Source organism: Nicotiana sylvestris, chromosome 8, assembly GCF_000393655.2.
Source record: "Nicotiana sylvestris chromosome 8, ASM39365v2, whole genome shotgun sequence".
Taxonomy (NCBI): Eukaryota; Viridiplantae; Streptophyta; class Magnoliopsida; order Solanales; family Solanaceae; genus Nicotiana; species Nicotiana sylvestris.
In genome coordinates, this window is record NC_091064.1 from 102,265,327 (window position 1) to 102,284,082 (window position 18,756).

Below are 18,756 nucleotides of genomic sequence, written 5' to 3' on the forward strand. Positions count from 1 at the left end.
CCAACTAGTTGCCCCAGTTCAGGATCTGGTTCCGGTTATGGATGCCCCAGCAGGACCAGCTCAGGCACTAGCTGTGCCCATTATTATTCCAGGCCTTCAGGAGGCCTTGGCTCATATCTTGACCGTGTGCACCAATCTTGCTCAGGCGGTATCTATTCCGACCGCAATAGCCACTTTTCAGGCTGAGGGAGGTGCTCAGACTCCCACCGCCCGCACACTCGAGTAGGTGGTAAAGGGACTCCAGACACCGGGGTTACCACCAGCCCAGTCGATTGCACCTGCTCAAGATTATGTGGTTCCAGTTATGCCTGATGATGAGCACCGTAGATTGGAGAGGTTTGGTAGACTTCAGCCTCCGACTTTCAGTGTTGCAGAGGACGAGGATGCCTAGGGTTTCTTGGATAAGTGTCAGAGGATTCTTTGTACAACAGGTATTTTGGAGACTAGTGGGGTCTCGTTCACTACCTTTCAGTTCTCTGGAGCTGCCTTCACATGGTGGGAGGCTTATGAGAGGCGTACGCCTGTTGGTGCAGCGTCCCTTACGTGACAACAGTTCTCCATTCTCTTCGTAGAGAAGTGTGTGCCGCAGTCCCGCAGAGTGGAGCTGCGCAGACAGTTTGAGCAGTTGCGTCAGGATCATATGACTGTGACGCAGTATGAGATGAGATTTTCTGAGTTGTCCCGTCATGCTATTTGGTTGGTTCCCACTGACAGGGAGAGGATCAGGAGGTTCATTGATGGCCTCACATATCAGCTGCAGATTCTCATGACTAGGGAGAGAGTGTCTGGTGCTTCTTTTGAGGAGGTTGTTGACATTGCTTGGGAGATAGAGTCAGTTCGCCACCAGGATCGAGTTGAGAGGGAGGCCAAGAGGCCTCGTGGATTAGGGTGTTTTGGTGGCATTCCTTCTGGGGTTCAGTTCTACCACGGTAGGGGTCGTTCCTATAGACATGCTCAGACGACTCAACCGGTTCATCGTGGTGCGTCAATCATCCACAACCCTCACATTGCTCACTCAGGCCAGTCTTCATTCAATGCACTACCAGCATATAGTTCTCACTATACCTTGTCTACTTAGGTTTCTACAAGTAGTTCCACGGGGTATCAGGAGCAACAGTTCTGTCAGAAGAGGGGTTATTTGGAGTGTGGGGATCTTGGTCATATCAAGAGATATTGCCCGAGGCTATTGAGTGGGACTCTGCAGTAGAGTTCTCGGTGCTAATGGAATCAGCACCAGTAGCTATACCACTCGCCCAGTCAGCTCAGGGTGGAGCTCAGTCAGCCAGGGGTCGCCCAAGAGGGGGAAGCCGATCAGGTGGTGGTCAGGCCCGTTTCTATGCATTTCCTTCCAGACTAGATACCATTGCTTTAGATGTTGTGATGACAAGTATTGTCTCAGTTTGCCACCGAGATGCCTCGGTATTATTCCATCGCGGTTCCACTTATTCATATGTTTCCTCGTATTTCGCTCATTTCCTAGATATGCCTCGTGAGTCTTTAGTCTCATCTGTTGATGTATATACTCCTGTATGTGATACTATTATTGTGGACTACGTATATCGGTCATGTGTGGTGACTATTGGTGGTTTGGAAACCCGAATAGACCTTTTGCTGCTCAATATGGTTGATTTTAATGTGATATTGGGTATGGATTGGTTGTCTCCATGTCATGCTGTTCTAGATTGTCACGCTAAGATGGTGACATTGGATATGCCGGGGTTGCCATGGATTGAGTGGCGAGGTTCATTGGACTATGTTCCCAATAGAGTGATTTCATTCTTGAAGGCCCATCGGATGGTTTGGAAGGGGTGTCTATCTTATTTGGCCTTTCTGAGGGATGTCAGTTCAGAGACTCCTACTATTGATTCAGTTCCGATGGTGAGAGATTTTTCGGATGTGTTTCCAACAGACCTACCAAGCGTGCCGCAAGATAGGGATATTGATTTCGGTATTAATTTGGTGGCGGGCACTACATCTATTTCTATTCCACCGTATCGTATGGCACCTGTGCAGTTGAAGGAATTGAAGGAGTAGCTTTAGGAACTCTTTGATAAGGGGTTAATTCGGCCTAGTGTGTCACTTTGGGGTGCACCAGTTCTATTTGTGAAGAAGAAGAAGGACGCACTATGAGAATGTGCATTGATGATAGGTAGTTGAGCAAAGTCACAATCAAGAACAAGTATCCTCTTCCTCATATTGATGATTTATTTGACCAGCTTCAGGGAGCGAGGGTGTTCTCCAAGATCGACTTGAGGTCAAGGTATCACCAGTTGAATTTTAGGTACTCGGACATTCTTAAGATAGCTTTCAAGACCTGATATGGCCCTTATGAGCTCCTTCTGATGTCTTTTGGGTTGACCAATGCCCCAACAGCATTTATGCATTTGATGAATAGTGTGTTTCGACCTTACCTTGACTTCTTTGTTATTGTATTTATTGATGATATTCTATTGTACTCTCGTAGCTAGGAGGAGCACGCCGAGCATTTGCGAATTGTGTTGCAACGGTTGAGGGAGGAGAAACTTTATGCTAAGTTCTTCAAGTGTGAGTTTTGGCTCAGTTCGGTGGCATTCATGGGGCATGTGGTGTCTAGCGAGGGTATTTAGGTTGATCCGAAGAAGAGAGAGGCGGTTCAGAGTTGGCCTAGACCGTCCTCAGCTACAGAGATTCAAAGCTTTCTTGGTTTGGCTTGTTATTACTGTCGATTCGTTTAGGGCTTCTCGTCTATTGCATCACCCTCGGCCAAATTGACCAAAAGCTCCTTTTAAGTGGTCGGATGAGTGTGATGCGAGCTTTCAGAAACTCATACTACTTTGACTACAGCTCGAGTGTTAGTTCTGCCATCATCTTCAGGCTCTTATATAGTGTATTGTGATGCTTATTGAGTTGACACTAGGTGTGTTTTGATGCAGGATAGTAGAGTGATTGCTTATGCTTCACACCATTTGAAACCCCATGAGAAGAACTACCATGTTCATGATTTAGAGTTGGCTGTCATTGTTCACGCGTTGAAGATTTGGAGGCATTATCTCTATGATATGTCTTGTGAGGTGTTTATTGATCATCGTAGCCTCCAACACTTGTTCAAGCAGAAGGAACACAATTTGAGGCAACAGAGATGGTTGAAGCTGCTAAATGACTATGATATTACCATTTTATACCATTCGTGAAAGGCCAATGTGGTGGTCGGTGCCTTAAGTAGAAAGGCAATAAGTATGGGTAGTCTTATATTCCTTCCTGTTGGTGAGAGATCCCTTGTAGTTGATGTTCAGGCCTTGGCCAATCGGTTTGTGAGATTGGATATTTCGGAGCCCAATCGGGTTTCTCGGTCTTCCTTATTTGATTACATCAGAGAGCGCCAAAAAAATATAATTATCCTCATTTGGTTGTCCTCAAGGACAAGGTTCAACACGGTGATGCCAGAGATATGACTATCGGTGATGATGGGGGTATTGAGAATGCAGGGCCAAATATGTGTGGTCAAAGTAGATGGGCTTCGGGAGTTGATTCTTGAAGAGGACCATAGTTCACGGTATTCCATCCATCCGGGTGCTGCAAAGATATATCAGGATTTGAGGCAGCACTATTCCATCCATCCGGGTGCTGCGAAGATGTATCAGGATTTGAGGCAGCACTATCGGTGGAGGAGAATGAAGAAAGATATAGTTGGGTTTGTAGCTCTATGTCTTAACTGTCAGCAGGAGAAATATGAGCATCAGAGACCGAGCGGCTTTCTTCAAAAGATAGAGAGTGGAAGTGGGAGTGGATCTCCATGGATTTCGTAGTTGGGCTCCTACAGACTTCGAGGAAGTTCCATGCTATTTGGGTGATTGTGGATTGATTTACCAAGTCTGCGCACTTCATTCCTATGAGCTACCTATTTTTCAGAGCGGTGGCTAAGATTTACATTAGAGAGATTGTTTGCCTTCATGGGGTGCCCGTTTCCATCATTTCAGATAGAGGCACACAGTTACAACGCAATTTTGGAGGGTCGTGTAACGAGAGTTGGGCACTCAAGTTGTTGAGCACAACATTTCACCCTCAGACGGACGGGCAGTCCGAGCACAATATTTAGATATTGGAGGACATGTTACGCGCTAGTGTCAATTATTTTTGGTGTTCATGAGACCAGTTCCTACCACTCGCGAAGTTTGCTTACAATAACAGTTATCAGTCGATTATTCAGATGGCTCCATATGAGGCTTTATATGGGAGGCGGTGTAGATCTTCAGTGGGTTGGTTTGAGCCGGGTGAGGATATCCAGTGGGTTAGTTTGAGCCGGGTGAGGTTTGGCTTTTGGGTACAGACCTGGTTCAGGATGCATTGGACAAGGTGAAATTGATTTAGGAGTGGCTTTGCACAGTGCAGTCAAGACAAAAGTGTTATGCTCACAGAAAGGATCGTGATGTGTCTTACATGGTTGGAGATAAGTTCTTGCTGAAGCTTTCACCTATGAAGGGTATTATGATATTTGGAAAGAAGGGCAAGTTAAGCCCTCGGTTTATTGGGCTGTTTGAGGTTCTTCGGAGGATTGGGGAGTGGCTTATGAGCTGGATTTGCCACCTAGCATATCGAGTGTGCATCCAGTATTTCATGTTTCTATGCTTCGAAAGTATATCGGTGATCCATCTCATGTTTTGGATTTCAGCATAGTTCAGTTGGATGGTGATTGGACTTATGATCTGGAGCCGGTGACTATTTTGGGGCGTCAAGTTCGAAAGTTGAGGTAAAAGGACATAGCTTCAGTGAAGGTGCAGTAGAGAGGTCATCCTGTGGAGGAGGATACTTGGGAGACTGAGCGGGAGATGCGTAACAGATACCCACACCTATTTGAGGCTCTAGGTATTTTTCTAGACCCGTTCGAGGATGAACATTTATTTAAAAGGGGGAGGATGTAATGACCCGGCCAGTCGTTTCGAGAGTTATAGCCCCATTTTCCCTATTTCTACTTCTTTTGTGCTTTACAGCTGCATTATATTGTATCAGGTTTATTCGTTCCGGTCTGGAGTGGTTTCAGAGAGAAATTGAGACACTCAGTCTCTTTATTAGAAACTTAAGTTGGAAAAGTCATCTAGATGTTGACTTATGTGTAAACAATCTCGGATTTGTATGTTTAGGGCTCCGTTAGCTCCGTTAGGTGATTTTGGACTTGGGAGCGCATCCAGAATGTGACTTGGAGGTCCCTAATAGAATTAGGCTTGAATTGACGAAAGTTGGAATTTTGGTAATTTTGATCGGTAGTGAAAAATTTGATATCAGGGTCGGAATGGAATTCCGGAAGTTGGAATAGGTTCATGGTGTCATTTTTAACTTGTGTGCAAAATTTGATGTCATTCGGACGTGGTTTGGTAGGTTTCAACATTGTTTGCGAAATTCGGAAGTTTAGAAGTTCTTATGCTTGAATTTGAGTGTAATTTGATGTTGTTTTGAGTGATTCAAAAGTTCGACTAAGTTTGTATGATGTTATTGGACGTGTTGGTATGTTTGGTTGAGGTTCTGAGGTCCTCGAGTTGATTTCGGGTGATTAACTAAACAAGTTCGGAAATTAGAAGATTGCTAAAGTTGAACTCAACTTTCATAATCGTAACTGCGAATGTCTCATCGTAGGTGCGAGCCCGCATAAGCGAGCAAGAGATTGCAGATGCGAGATTGGAGGAGCTGGGCATAAGGCGCAGGTGCGATGAAGTTTCCGCACCTGCAATGCTCGTAAAAGCGGATTATAGGGCGCATGTGTGTGTTTGGACCGCATGTGCGATGGGATTCTGCACCTGTGATGACTGCATATGCGGACAACTGATCGCAAAAGTGAAGGCTGTATTTTAAGTGATTTTCCGCAGAAGCGGAGCTTGGAACGCAGATGCGCAATTTGTGCCATAGGTGCGGTTTTGCTGGGCAGAAAGTATAAATAAAAGACTTTGTGAATTCTTCTCATTTTCACATTTTTGAAGGGAATTCGAGGTTTATCACAGAGGTAAGTTTCTTGAGCCTATCTATCCTTAGAAATGGTGTTTTCCCGTTGTTTTCTTACTTGATTAGTGAGGTTTTGAAGTGAAAATTGAGGGTTAGGATTTAGGAACTTGGAGAGTGAATTGTGGGGTTTTGGAGAGGCAAATGATGTTAGATTTTGATGAATTTAGTATGGTTAGACTCGTGAGTGAATGGGCTTTTGGGGTTTTTTCACTTTAGTTGGATTCCGAGATGTAGGCCCGGGGGGGTCGGGTTTGAGCCAATTTCAAGTTTTGAGTCTAATTTAGTAGTTTTTCTTGTGGAATTGATTCCTTTAGCATATATTAATTGTATTGTACTGCTTGTGGCTAGATTCGGGACATTCAGAGGCCGATTTGAGAGGAAAAGGCACTGTGGAGTAGGATTTTTCTATAATTGAGGTAAGTAAAGGTTATAAAATTGGTTCTGTGGGTATGACACCCCAGATTTTGTGTCGTGTGACTATTTTTGAGGTGACACACATGCTACGTGACGGGCGTGCGGGCATTCACCGAAGGGATTGTGACTTGGTTCGTCCCATGAGACTGTGGAATCGAATTGCTTACTGTTTATTACATGTTCCCTCTATTTTCATTGAAATTGACTGCTCTTCATGTTAGAAATCATGCTTAGGCCTTATTTTATCACTTTTGAGACCTGTGAGGTTGTGTACTTGCTGAATTAGCTGCTAATTGTTGTCTTGTACTCAGTCATAACTTTTCTTGATTATTATGCCTTCGTCTCTTACTGTGCATTTTCGATACATGATATTATCCCTATTTGGGGCTGTTTTATTTCATTTCTAAGAGCCCGAGAGACTAGGGAGGTTGATGACTGAGTGATGCCTAGGTCCGAGCGGTGAGATATTTATATTTTGGCACGTGAGTTGTATATGCAACACGTGAGTTGTCCGCACGAATTTTGATGTGATACTATAAAACGTGAGTTGTCCGTGCAGACCTTGTTTTTATATTGTAGCATGTGAGATGTCCATGCAGCACGTAAGTTGTACGTGCGAATCATAGAGATTGGGCTAATGGAGCCCCTCTAGAGTCTGCACAGCCCTGTGAGTGCAGGTACCTATTGAGTCTGATTATTGAGGACTGAAAACCGAGTGATTGAGCTGTTGAGATGAGCTGAGTGATTGTTGTCTCGAGAGACTATATTTGCTTTCAATTTTTGCTACACTTAGTTGTTATCTGTCCATGTTGTGTAACTCTATGAAAGACTTGATAGCTAGGTACTTGAGTATAAACTGATTTGATTTAAATTGCTAAATTTGAAAGCATGCCTATCCTTTACTAAAATTTGCTGAAATAAATTGTATTTGCATAGCTCGTCACTGCTTCTCAGTTCCCTATTTATTTTTGTTACTTACTGAGTTGGAAGTACTCACGTTATTCCCTACACCTTGTGTTCATATTCAGTGAGACCGCTCGCGTAGGTCGTTGCGTTCGTGCATAGTTGACTGTCGGATATCTACGAGGTAGCTGCCGGCGTCTGCAGCCCTTGTCTCTCCTTCTATTGTTATCTTTTCTTTTTGTTTTGGCATTCGGTGGACTATTATAAACTCCGATTCAAGATTTGACCTTAGATGCTCATGACTTAGTGACACCCCGATGTCGGGGTATCTTTTCCGCATTTTGATTATGAGGTTAACTCTTCTTATGAAATATCTGTTATGAAAAGGTTTTGAACTATCTTCTTGTAAATTATCGATATGTACTGTAAATTATCGATATGCACCATCACGATGAGTTAGGTATTTGGGTTGTGACTATATATATATACTTGTATTCGAATAGGTTACCAGCATTTATGAGTTTTGTCGGGATCCGGGGTGTGGGCTTGGGGTTAACTGTGGCGACCCGGCCGGTCGTCTTAAGAATTAATGCCCCGATCCCCTATTAACTGCTTTCCCCAAGTTTATTTTTGCTAATGTGATTTGTCGGGATACTCGGTTTTGAGTTTTGAGGAGTTTTGGGACACTTAGTCCCTAAATGAGAGCTTAAGTGTTAGAAAGTTGACCGAAGTCGGAAAAGTGGGGAGACAACCTCGGAATGGAAATCTGATGGTTCCGTTAGCTCCGTTAGGTGAATTTGGGGTTGGGAGCGTGTTCGGAATGTGTTTTGGTGGGCCGTAGCTAATTTACGATTGAAATGCCGAAGTTTGAATTTTTGAAGTTTCCGGTCCGATAGTGAGATTTTGATCCGTGGGCCAGAATGGAATTCCGGAAGTTTCAGTAGCTCCGTCATGTCATTTGGGATGTGTATGCAAAATTTCAGGTCATTTGGACGAGATTTGATACAGTTTTTGATCGATAACATAATTTAAGAGTTCTTGGAGTTCTTAGGCTTGAATCCTATGTGAAATTGGTGATTTGATGTTGTTATAAGCGTTCCGAAGTGTTGATCAAGTTTGAACGATGTCATGGGATGTGTTGGTATAATTGGTTTGAAGTTCCGGGAGTTCCGGGTAGGTTCCGGGATGTTTTAGTGCAAAAATCATAGCTGTAGCAGGTCTACAGGGGTTGCAGGCCCCAGAACTCACTCACGCGGTCCGCACAAAAATTAGTGCGCCCGCGTTGAGTGCTGTGCGGACCGCACAAAAGTGGGCGCGGTCGCGGTAGGCGTCGCGCAGACCGCACAAAGTGGGGCGCGGCCGCGGTGAAGGGCCCTCCCGCTGGTCCTACTTCGGAAGCTCATATCGTTTGATCTACAAGGGATTTTGAGGTGATTCAAAAACGAAAGTTGTATCCCTTCGTGTCTAGTTTCCAGAAAGGTAAAGATATTGCAACTTGGACATATGTAGCAAAATTTATGGCCAAAATACTAAAGCCTGTCACTGTAGAGGGAGGCCTGTGCGGCCGCATGTTGCCTTTGCGCGGACCGCGTGAGTTTTGGTGCGGCCCTCAGTAGCTAGAAACCTGAGGGGTACCTATGAATACGAGGTTTTAGGTTTTATTTAATATTTTGACCTAGAGAGCTCGGATTTTGGCGATTTTTCGAAGATTTTTCAAGAAATTCATCGGGGTAAGTGATTTTAACTCAGATTTGGCTAGAATACATGAATCTAACACTGAATTCATCATTTGAGAGGGAATTTGGGAAGAAAATTGTGAAACCTTTCAAAAATGTAAAATGATGATTTAAAGGACCAAATAGTGTCGGAATTGTATAATTTTTGTATGGTTAGACTCGTGAGAGTGCGAGGTTTCTGGGAATATTAATTTTTACCGATTCCGAGATGTGGGCTCGAGGGGCATTTTGGTCATTTTCCATAATTTCGCGTATTAGCTTTGAATTAAAACATAGGATCATTTGTTCGAGATGATATTTACGATATGCAATTGAATTGATTAGATTTGGGCCATTTGGAGTCGGATACTCGTGGCAAAAACGTGGTTTCTAGTTGATTTTGAGCCGGTTCGAGGTAAGTGGCTTGTCTAACCTTGAGTGGGGGACCATTCCCCTTAGGATGTTCTATATTTGATAATTGAAATGCTCTGTACGTGAGGTGACGAGCGCGTACTTGAGCTAATTGTTGAAAATCCGATTTTTCCTTAAGTATTTCAATTGAGTTCTTTTCTTGTTTTATTCTACTTGTGAATTTAGCATGTTGCTAGTCTAGAAAGGCATGTTTAGCTGACTTAATTGCCTATTTGCTTAAATTGCCTAAATTGCATTACGTGAAGCATGTTAGGCTAGAAGTAAATGTTTACTTGGTATGAAATTAGCGTTTAATTTAATATTCTTGTGTTGCTGCTCTGTGTTTTAAATTGGGACTACGGGTTAGATTCCCGGGAGATTCCCCCTGCACATTTACTTTGGGACTACGGGTTAGATTCCCGGGAGATTCCCCCTGCACATTTACTTTGGGACTACGAGTTAGATTCCCGGGAGATCCCCCGTACATATATTGAGGATACCGAGAGATCCTCGGGATTCCAAGAGATCCCTAGTACATATTGAGGATACCAAGAGATCCCTAACTTATATTGAGGATACCGAGAGATCCTCGGGATACCAAGAGATCCCTAGTACATGTCGAGGATACTAAGAGATCCTCGGGATACTTAGAGATCCCCGGTTACTTTTCTTATGGTTTGCTTTCATCATTGTTTCCGTTATTGTACTCTTATTATCCTGCATAGAGTCTTACTGTAGGTTCTCAATTGCACTGCTTATCTTATCCTGCCATCTTTATATTTTATATATCCTCAGTAGGGCCCTGACCTTCGTCGTCACTACCCAACCGAGGTTAGGCTTGGCACTTACTAAGTACCGCTGTGGTGTACTCACGCCTCTTCTGCGCATGTTTTTTTTATGTGCAGATCCAGGTACCTCTACTCAGGCACACCATTAGTGAGGCAGGAGGACTACAGAGACTTCGAGGTAGATCTGCTGCGTCCGCAGACCGACGACTCTCCCTCTTTATTCTATCTTTAGTACTTAGTTCTCTTTCCTTCCGTTTGTTAGATATTCTGGAGTTTGGAGCCTCACTATACATTTCTGTAGCCTGTGTTTTCCCGTGAGTTTCCGGGTTTTGGGATTGTTTTAGTCTAGAGATATTGAGTCGTATATGCCGAGCGGCATTCAGTACAATTTCCTTTTTAGATAATTAAATATGGTATTATATTTTTCCGCAATTATTATGTTTCCGCAAGTGTTAGGCTTACCTGGTTCCGGAGACTAGGTGCCGTCATGACATGTTCACGGTTGGTGAACTAGGGTCGTGACAAGTGGTATCGGAGCTCTAGGTTCATAGGAGTCACGGAACACTGGCCGGTTCATTAGAGTCTCGCTGATCGGTACGGATATGTCTGTACTTATCTACAAGAGGCTATGTAACTGTTTAGGAATATTCTTCACTTCATTGATCTCTTTGTCGTGCGATATTTTTGACATCAATTCTAAACTTCTGTCTTCTATTCTCTCACAGATGGTGAGGACACGTGATACTCGGGACGATCAGGCACCCGCACCCCCTCCTGCAACCATTAGAGGCAAGAGTCGGGGCAAAGGCCGTAGACGCGCACGGGGTGCAGCTAGAGCACCTGCGCGAGCTGCCACTGAGGTACTGCCAGCAGGTCCAGCTGGAGTTTAGGCACCCAACACGCCTACAACCACTACTACTCTAGCCCTTCAGGAGACATTGGCACAGTTTATGAGTATGTACACCACGTTGTCTCAGGCAGGGTTGCTTCCCCTTGTTGCAGCCATATCCCAGGCCGGGGGAGGGGCACAGACTCCCGCCGCCCGCACTCCTGAGCAGCGAGTGCAGGTTGAGAAGGTCCTAGAGATCATTCTTGTACAGACTACAGTACCAGTTCAGCCCGAGGATGGGGAAGCTGCTTCTGAGGATGAGCAGCGGAGACTCGAGAGGTTCAAGAAGTATGATCCTTCGGTTTTCAGTGGACTAGCGACACATGATGCCTTGGGATTTTTGGAGGATTGCCACCGTATTCTTCGCACTATGGGTATTACCGGATTGAGCGGGGTTTCCTTCACTGCTTTCCAACTTCGGGGAGCCGCCTATGAGTGGTGGCGTACCTATGAGTTAGACAGTCCAGACGAGGCTGCTTCACTGACTTGGACCCAGTTCTCAGATATGTTCTTGAGAGAGTTCGTTCCTTAGAGCCTCAGGGATGCATGGCGCAGAGAGTTTGAGTATTTGCGCCAGGGAGCTATGACTATTTTAGAGTATGCTATCCGTTACACCAGATTGGCTAGGCATGCACCAGCCTTGGTTGCTACTGTCCGCGAGAGGGTTCGCCGGTTTATTGAGGGGCTTATTCCCCCCATCAGATCTAGCATGGCTCGTGAGTTGGAGATGGACATTTCTTATCAGCAGGTGGTGAGCATTGCTAGGAGGATTGAGGGTATGCATGCTAGGGAGAGAGAGGAGAGGGAGGCAAAGAGGTCTCGTGAGTCGAGCCATTATTCTGGTGCATGTACCCCAGCTGCAGGTCGTCATGGTAGGGGCTATATGAGTCGCCCCGTTCATTCAGCTCTTCCAGCAGCCAGCAATGCTCCAACTCCTCCCAGATCTCAGGAGCCATATTATGCACCTCCGATTTCTAGCGCGCCTCCTGCGCGGGGTGCTTTCATAGGTCAGTCTAGCAGACTTGGACCTAGCCAGTCACATCCACCACGTCCTCCCAGAGCTTGTTTCGAATGTGGTGACACATGCCACTTGGTGAGGGAGTGCCCTAGACTTGGGAGGGGTGCACCTCCACAGACTTCTCAGCCACAGCGTGCCCCGCAGTGTTCTCAGGCTATGGTTACAGCTCCAGTTGCTACCCCACCTACTCAGCCAGCTAGAGGTGGAGGTCGGGGAGGTAGAGGTCGCCCTAGAGGGGGAGGCCAGGCCAGATATTATTCCATTCTTGCTCGTACCGAGGCTGTTGCCTTCGATTCTGTCATCATAGGTATTATACTAGTTTGTCACAGAGATGTATCGGTTCTATTCGATCCAGGTTCCACTTATTCTTATGTGTCTTCTTATTTTGCTCCGTATTTGGGTGTAGCCCGAGATTCGTTGAGTTCTCCTGTTTATGTTTCTACTCCTGTGGGAGATTCTCTTGTTGTGGACCGCGTTTATTGGTCGTGTTTGGTTACTATTTGTGGTTTTGAGACCAGAGTAGATCTATTATTACTCAACATGGTTGATTTTGATATTATTCTGGGCATGGACTGGTTGTCTCCCCATTATGTTATTCTTGATTGTCACGCCAAGACCGTGACGCTGGCTATGCCAGGTATTCCGCGTGTTGAGTGGAGTGGTACTTTAGATCACACTCCCAGTAGAGTTATCTCTTTTCTTAAAGCTCAGCGTATGGTTGGAAAGGGGTGTGCCGCGTATTTAGCTTATGTGAGAGACGTCAGTATTGATACTCCTTTAGTTGATTCAGTTCCAGTAGTACGGGATTTTTCCAATGTGTTTCTTCCAGGCCTGCCGCCTGATAGAGATATTGATTTTGGCATTGATCTGTTGTCGGGTACTCAGCCCATTTCTATTCCCCCATATCGTATGGCTCCTCCTAAGTTGAAGGATCAGTTAAAAGAATTGCTTAATAAGGGTTTTATACGGCCCAGTGTATCGCCTTGGGGTGCTCCGGTCTTGTTTGTGAAGAAAAAGGATGGTTCTATGCGTATGTGTATTGATTATCACCAATTGAATAAAGTTACAGTTAAGAACCGTTATCCTTTGCCTCGTATTGATGATCTGTTTGACCAGCTTCAGGGCGCACGGGTGTTTTCTAAGATTGATTTGCACTCAGGTTACCATCAGTTGAAGATTCGGGAACTAGATATCTCGAAGACTGCTTTCAGGACTCGGTATGGCAATTACGAGTTCCTTGTTATGTCATTTGGGCTGACCAACGGCCCAGTAGCCTTTATGCATTTGATGCACAGTGTGTTCTGACCATATCTTGACTCGTTCGTCATTGTCTTTATTGATGATATTCTGGTGTATTCCCGGAATCATGAAGATCATGAGCAGTACCTGGGAACTGTGCTTCAGACTCTGAGAGAGAATAAGTTATATGCTAAGTTCTCGAAATGTGAGTTTTGGTTGGATTCAGTGGCATTCTTAGGCCACGTGATATCCAGTGAAGGTATTCAGGTGGATTCGAAGAAGATAGAGGCTGTGCAGAGTTGGCCCAAACCATCCTCAGCTACCGAGATCCGCAGTTTCCTTGGTTTGGCTGGCTACTATCGTCGTTTTGTGGAGGGGTTTTCATAGATTGCAGCCCCTATGACCAGGTTGACCCAGAATGGTGCTCCATTTCAGTGGACGGAGGAGTGTGAGCCAAGCTTTCAGAAGATCAAGACAGCCTTGACCACAGCCCCAATTTTGATACTGCCTACAGGTTCGGGGTCTTATACAGTCTATTATGATGCCTCGAGGGTTGGCCTCGGAGCGGTGTTGATGCAGGATGGTAGGATGATTGCCTACGCATCCAGACAGTTGAAGATACATGAGAAGAACTACCCTGTTTACGACCTTGAGTTAGCTGCCATTGTTCACGCCCTGAATATTTGGCGCCATTACTTATACGGTGTGCCTAGTGAGATTTATACTGACCATCGGAGCTTGCAGCACTTGTTCAAGCAAAAGGATCTAAATTTGCGCCAGAGGAGGTGGTTAGAGTTGCTGAAGGACTATGACATCACTATCTTGTATCACCCGGGCAAGGCCAATGTGGTGGCCGATGCTTTGAGTCGCCGGGCAGAGAGCTTGGGGAGTTTGGCATATCTACTAGCATCATAGAGGCCTATGGCAATGGATGTTCAGGCCTTAGCCATCTAGTTTGTGAGATTGGACCTTTCGAAGACCAATCGAGTCCTAGCTTGTGTGGTTTCTCGGTCTTCCTTGTTTGACCGTTTTAGGGAGCGGCAGTACGATGACCCTCATTTGCTTGTCCTCAAGGACAAGGTTCAGCACGGTGATGCCAGAGATGTGACTATTGGTGATGATGGGGTATTGAGGATGCAGGGTCGGGTCTGTGTACCCAATGTTGATGGTATTCGGGAGTTGATATTGGAGGAGGCTCATAGTTCGCGGTATTCTATTCATCCAAGTGCCGTGAAGATGTATTAGGATTTGAGGCAGCACTATTGGTGGAGGTGGATGAAGAAGGATATAGTTGGATTTGTAGCTCGGTGCCTCAATTGTCAGCAGGTGAAGTGTGAGCACCAGAGACCAGGTGGGTTACTTCAAAAGATAGAGATTCCGGAGTGGAAGTGGGAGTGGATCACCATGGACTTTGTAGTTGGGCTCCCACGGACTTTGAGAAAGTTCGATGCTATTTGGGTGATTGTGGATCGGCTGACCAAGTCCGCTCACTTTATTCCTGTGTGTACTACTTATTCCTCAGAGCGGTTGGCGGAGATCTATATCCAGGAGATTGTTCGTTTGCATGGTATCCCGGTTTCCATCATTTCAGATAGAGGTACTCAGTTCACATCACGGTTCTGGAGGGCCGTTCAGCATGAGTTAGGTACTCGGATAGAGTTGAGTACAACATTTCACCCTCAGACGGACGGACAGTCCGAGCGCACTATTAAGATTCTTGAGGATATGCTCCGCGCATGTGTGATTGAGTTTGGAGGGTCTTGGGATCAGTTCTTTCCATTTGCGGAGTTTGCTTACAACAACAGCTATCAGTCCAGTATTCAGATGGCACCATACGAGGCTTTATATGGAAGACGGTGTAGATCTCCGGTGGGATGGTTTGAGCCGGGCGAGGCTAGATTATTGGGCACGGACTTAGTTCAGGGTGCCTTGGAAAAGGTTAAGGTGATTCAAGACAGACTCCGTATAGCCTAGTCCAGACAGAAGAGTTACGCGGACCGGAAAGTTCGTGATGTTTCCTATATGGTTGGTGACTGGGTTCTGCTTCGAGTTTCGCCTATGAAGGGCGTCATGAGATTTGGGAAGAAAGGGAAGTTGAGTCCAAGGTTTATTGGCCCTTCTGAGATATTGAGGCGAGTTGGGGAGGTTGCTTATGAGATTGCCTTACCTCCCAGCTTGGTAGGAGTGCATCCAGTATTTCATGTTTCGATGCTCCGGAGGTATCACGGTGACCCGTCTCACGTGCTGGATTTCAGTTCAGTCCGGCTAGACAAGGATCTATCCTATGTTGATGAGCCAATGGCAATATTGGTCAGGCAAGTTAGAAAGTTGAGGTCAAAGAACATTTCTTCGGTAAAGGTTCAGTGGCGGGGCTAGCCGGTCAAGGAGGCGACCTGGGAGACCGAGCAGGATATGTGCAGCCATTACCCTCATCTTTTCACTACTTCAGGTATGTCTCTATGCTCGTTCGAGGACGAACAAATGTTTAAGTGTAGGAGGATGTGACGAACAAGCGGGTTGTCTTAATAATTAATGCCCCGATCCCCTATTAAGTGTTAGAAAGTTTACCGAAGTCAGAACAGCAGGGAGACAGACTCGGAATGGAAATCCGATGGTTCCGTTAGCTCCATTAGGTGAATTTGGGGCTGGGAGCGTGTTCGGAATGTGTTTTGGAGGTCCGTAGCTAATTTAAGCTTGAAATGCCGAAGTTTGAATTTTTGAAGTTTTCGGTCCTATAGTGAGATTTTGATCCGAGGATCAGAATGGAATTCCGGAAGTTTCAGTAGCTCCGTCATGTCATTTGGGATGTGTGTGCAAAATTTCAGGTCATTCGGACGAGATTTGATACAGTTTTTGATCGAAAACATAATTTAAGAGTTCTTGGAGTTCTTAGGCTTGAATCCTATGTGAAATTGGTGATTTGATGTTGTTATAAGCGTTCCGAAGTGTTGATCAAGTTTGAACGATGTCATGGGATGTGTTGGTATAATTGGTTTGAAGTTCCGGGAGTTCCAGGTAGGTTCCGGGTTGTTTTAGTGCAAATATCATAGTTGTAGCTGGTCTACAGGGGTTGCAGGCCCCAGAACTCACTCACGCGGTCTGCACAAAAATTAGTGCGCCCGCGTTGAGTGCTATGCGGACCGCACAAAAGCGGGCGCGGTGCGGTAGGCGTCGCGCGGACCGCACAATGTGGGGCGCGGCCGCGGTGAAGGGCCCTCCCGCTGGTCCTACTTCGGAAGCTCATATCTTTTGATCTACAAGGGATTTGGAGGTGATTCAAAAACGAAAGTTGTAGCCTTTCGTGTCTAGTTTCCAGAAATGTAAGGATATTGCAACTTGGACTCTTGTAGCAAACGTTATGGCCAAAATACTAAAGCCTGTCACTGAAGAGGGAGGCCTCTGCGGCCGCACATTGCCTTTGTGCGGACCGCACTGGCTTGCGCGGACCGCGCGAGTTTTGGTGCAGACCGCAGTAGATGGAAACCTGAGGGGTACCTATAAATACGAGGTTTTGGGTTTTATTTAATATTTTGACCTAGAGAGCTCGGATTTTGGCGATTTTTCGAAGGTTTTTCAAGAAATTCATCGGGGTAAGTGATTTTAACTCATATTTGGCTAGAATACATGAATCTAACACTGAATTCATCATTTGAGAGGGAATTTGGGAAGAAAATTGTGAAACCTTTCAAAAATGTAAAATAATGATTTAAAGGACCAAATAGTGTCGGAATTGTATAATTTTTGTATGGTTAGACTCGTGAGAGTGCGAGGTTTCTGGGAATATAAATTTTTACCGATTCCGAGACGTGGTCCCGAGGGGCGTTTTGGTCATTTTCCATAATTTCGCATATTAGCTTTGAATTAAAACATAGGATCATTTGTTCAAAATGATATTTACGATATGCAATTGAATTGATTAGATTTGGGCCATTTGGAGTCGGATACTCGTGGCAAAAGCGTGGTTTCTAGTTGATTTTGAGCCGGTTCGAGGTAAGTGGCTTGTCTAACCTTGTGTGGGGGACCTTTCCCCTTAGGATGTGCTATATTTGATAATTGAAATGCCCTGTACGTGAGGTGACGAGCGCGTACTTGAGCTAATTGTTGAAAATCCGGTTTTTCCTTAAGTATTTCAATTGAGTTCTTTTCTTGTTTTATTCTACTTGTGAATTTAGCATGTTGCTAGTCTAGAAAGGCATGTTTAGTTGACTTAATTGCCTATTTGCTTAAATTGCCTAAATTGCATTACGTGACGCATGTTAGGCTAGAAGTAAATGTTTACTTGGTACGAAATTAGCGTTTAATTTAATATTCTTGTGTTGCTGCTCTGTGTTTTAAATTGGGACTATGGGTTAGATTCCCGGGAGATTCCCCCTGCACATTTACTTTGGGACTACGGGTTAGATTCCCGGGAGATCCCCCGTACATATATTGAGGATACCGAGAGATCCTCGGGATACCAAGAGATCCCTAGTACATATTGAGGATACCAAGAGATCCTCGGGATACCAAGAGATCCCTAGCTTATATTGAGGATACCGAGAGATCCTCGGGATACCAAGAGATCCCTAGTACATGTCGAGGATACTAAGAGATCCTCGGGATACTTAGAGATCCCCAATTACTTTCCTTATGGTTTGCTTTCATCATTGTTTCCGTTATTATACTCTTATTGTCCTGCATAGATTCTTACTGTAGGTTCTCAATTGCACTGCTTATCTTATCCTGCCATCTTTATATTTTATATAACCTCAGTAGGGCCCTGACCTTCCTCGTCACTACCCAACCGAGGTTAGGCTTGGCACTTACTTAGTACCGTTGTGGTGTACTCATGCCTCTTCTGCGCATGTTTTTTTTCATGTGCAGATCCAGGTACCTCTACTCAGGTGCACTATCAGTGAGGCAGGAGGACTATAGAGACTTCGAGGTAGATCTGCTGCGTCCGCAGACCGACGAGTCTCCCTCTTTATTCTATCTTTAGTACGTAGTTCTCTTTCCTTCCATTTGTTAGTTCTGGAGTTTGGAGCCTCACTATACATTTCTGTAGCCTATGTTTTCCCGTGAGTTTCCGGGTTTTGGGATTGTTTTAGTCTTGAGATATTGAGTCGTATATGCCGAGCGACATTCAGTACAATTTCCTTTTTAGATAATTAAATATGGTATTCTATTTTTCTGCAATTATTATGTTTCCGCAAGTGTTAGGCTTACCTGGTTAAAGAGACTAGGTGCCGTCATGACATGTTCACGGTTGGTAAACTAGGGTCGTGACATTAACATTTTGGTTCACTTTGAGTATTTGAGTACAGATTCAACCATTATCGTTTGAGTTTTATTTCTGTTGCATTATTTAGTGTTATTTAGTTATTTTTTGGCTATTCTAGCCGTTCGGAGGTCGATTCGCGCGGGAAGCCA

The 18,756-nt window shown here is 45.0% G+C and overlaps 1 long non-coding RNA gene across 2 annotated transcripts in view; it reads left to right on the forward strand.

Annotated features, from left to right (window-relative positions):
* The window catches only part of LOC104235810 (uncharacterized), a 36,428-nt gene extending 18,177 nt beyond the window's left edge, over window positions 1–18,251 (forward strand). For both annotated transcript variants that reach the window (XR_011401558.1, XR_011401559.1), the window contains 2 exons: window positions 6,319–6,386; window positions 18,211–18,251. This is a non-coding gene — a long non-coding RNA (uncharacterized lncRNA). The remainder of the gene's footprint in view (window positions 1–6,318; window positions 6,387–18,210) is intronic.
* The last annotated feature ends 505 nt before the right edge of the window (window positions 18,252–18,756 follow it).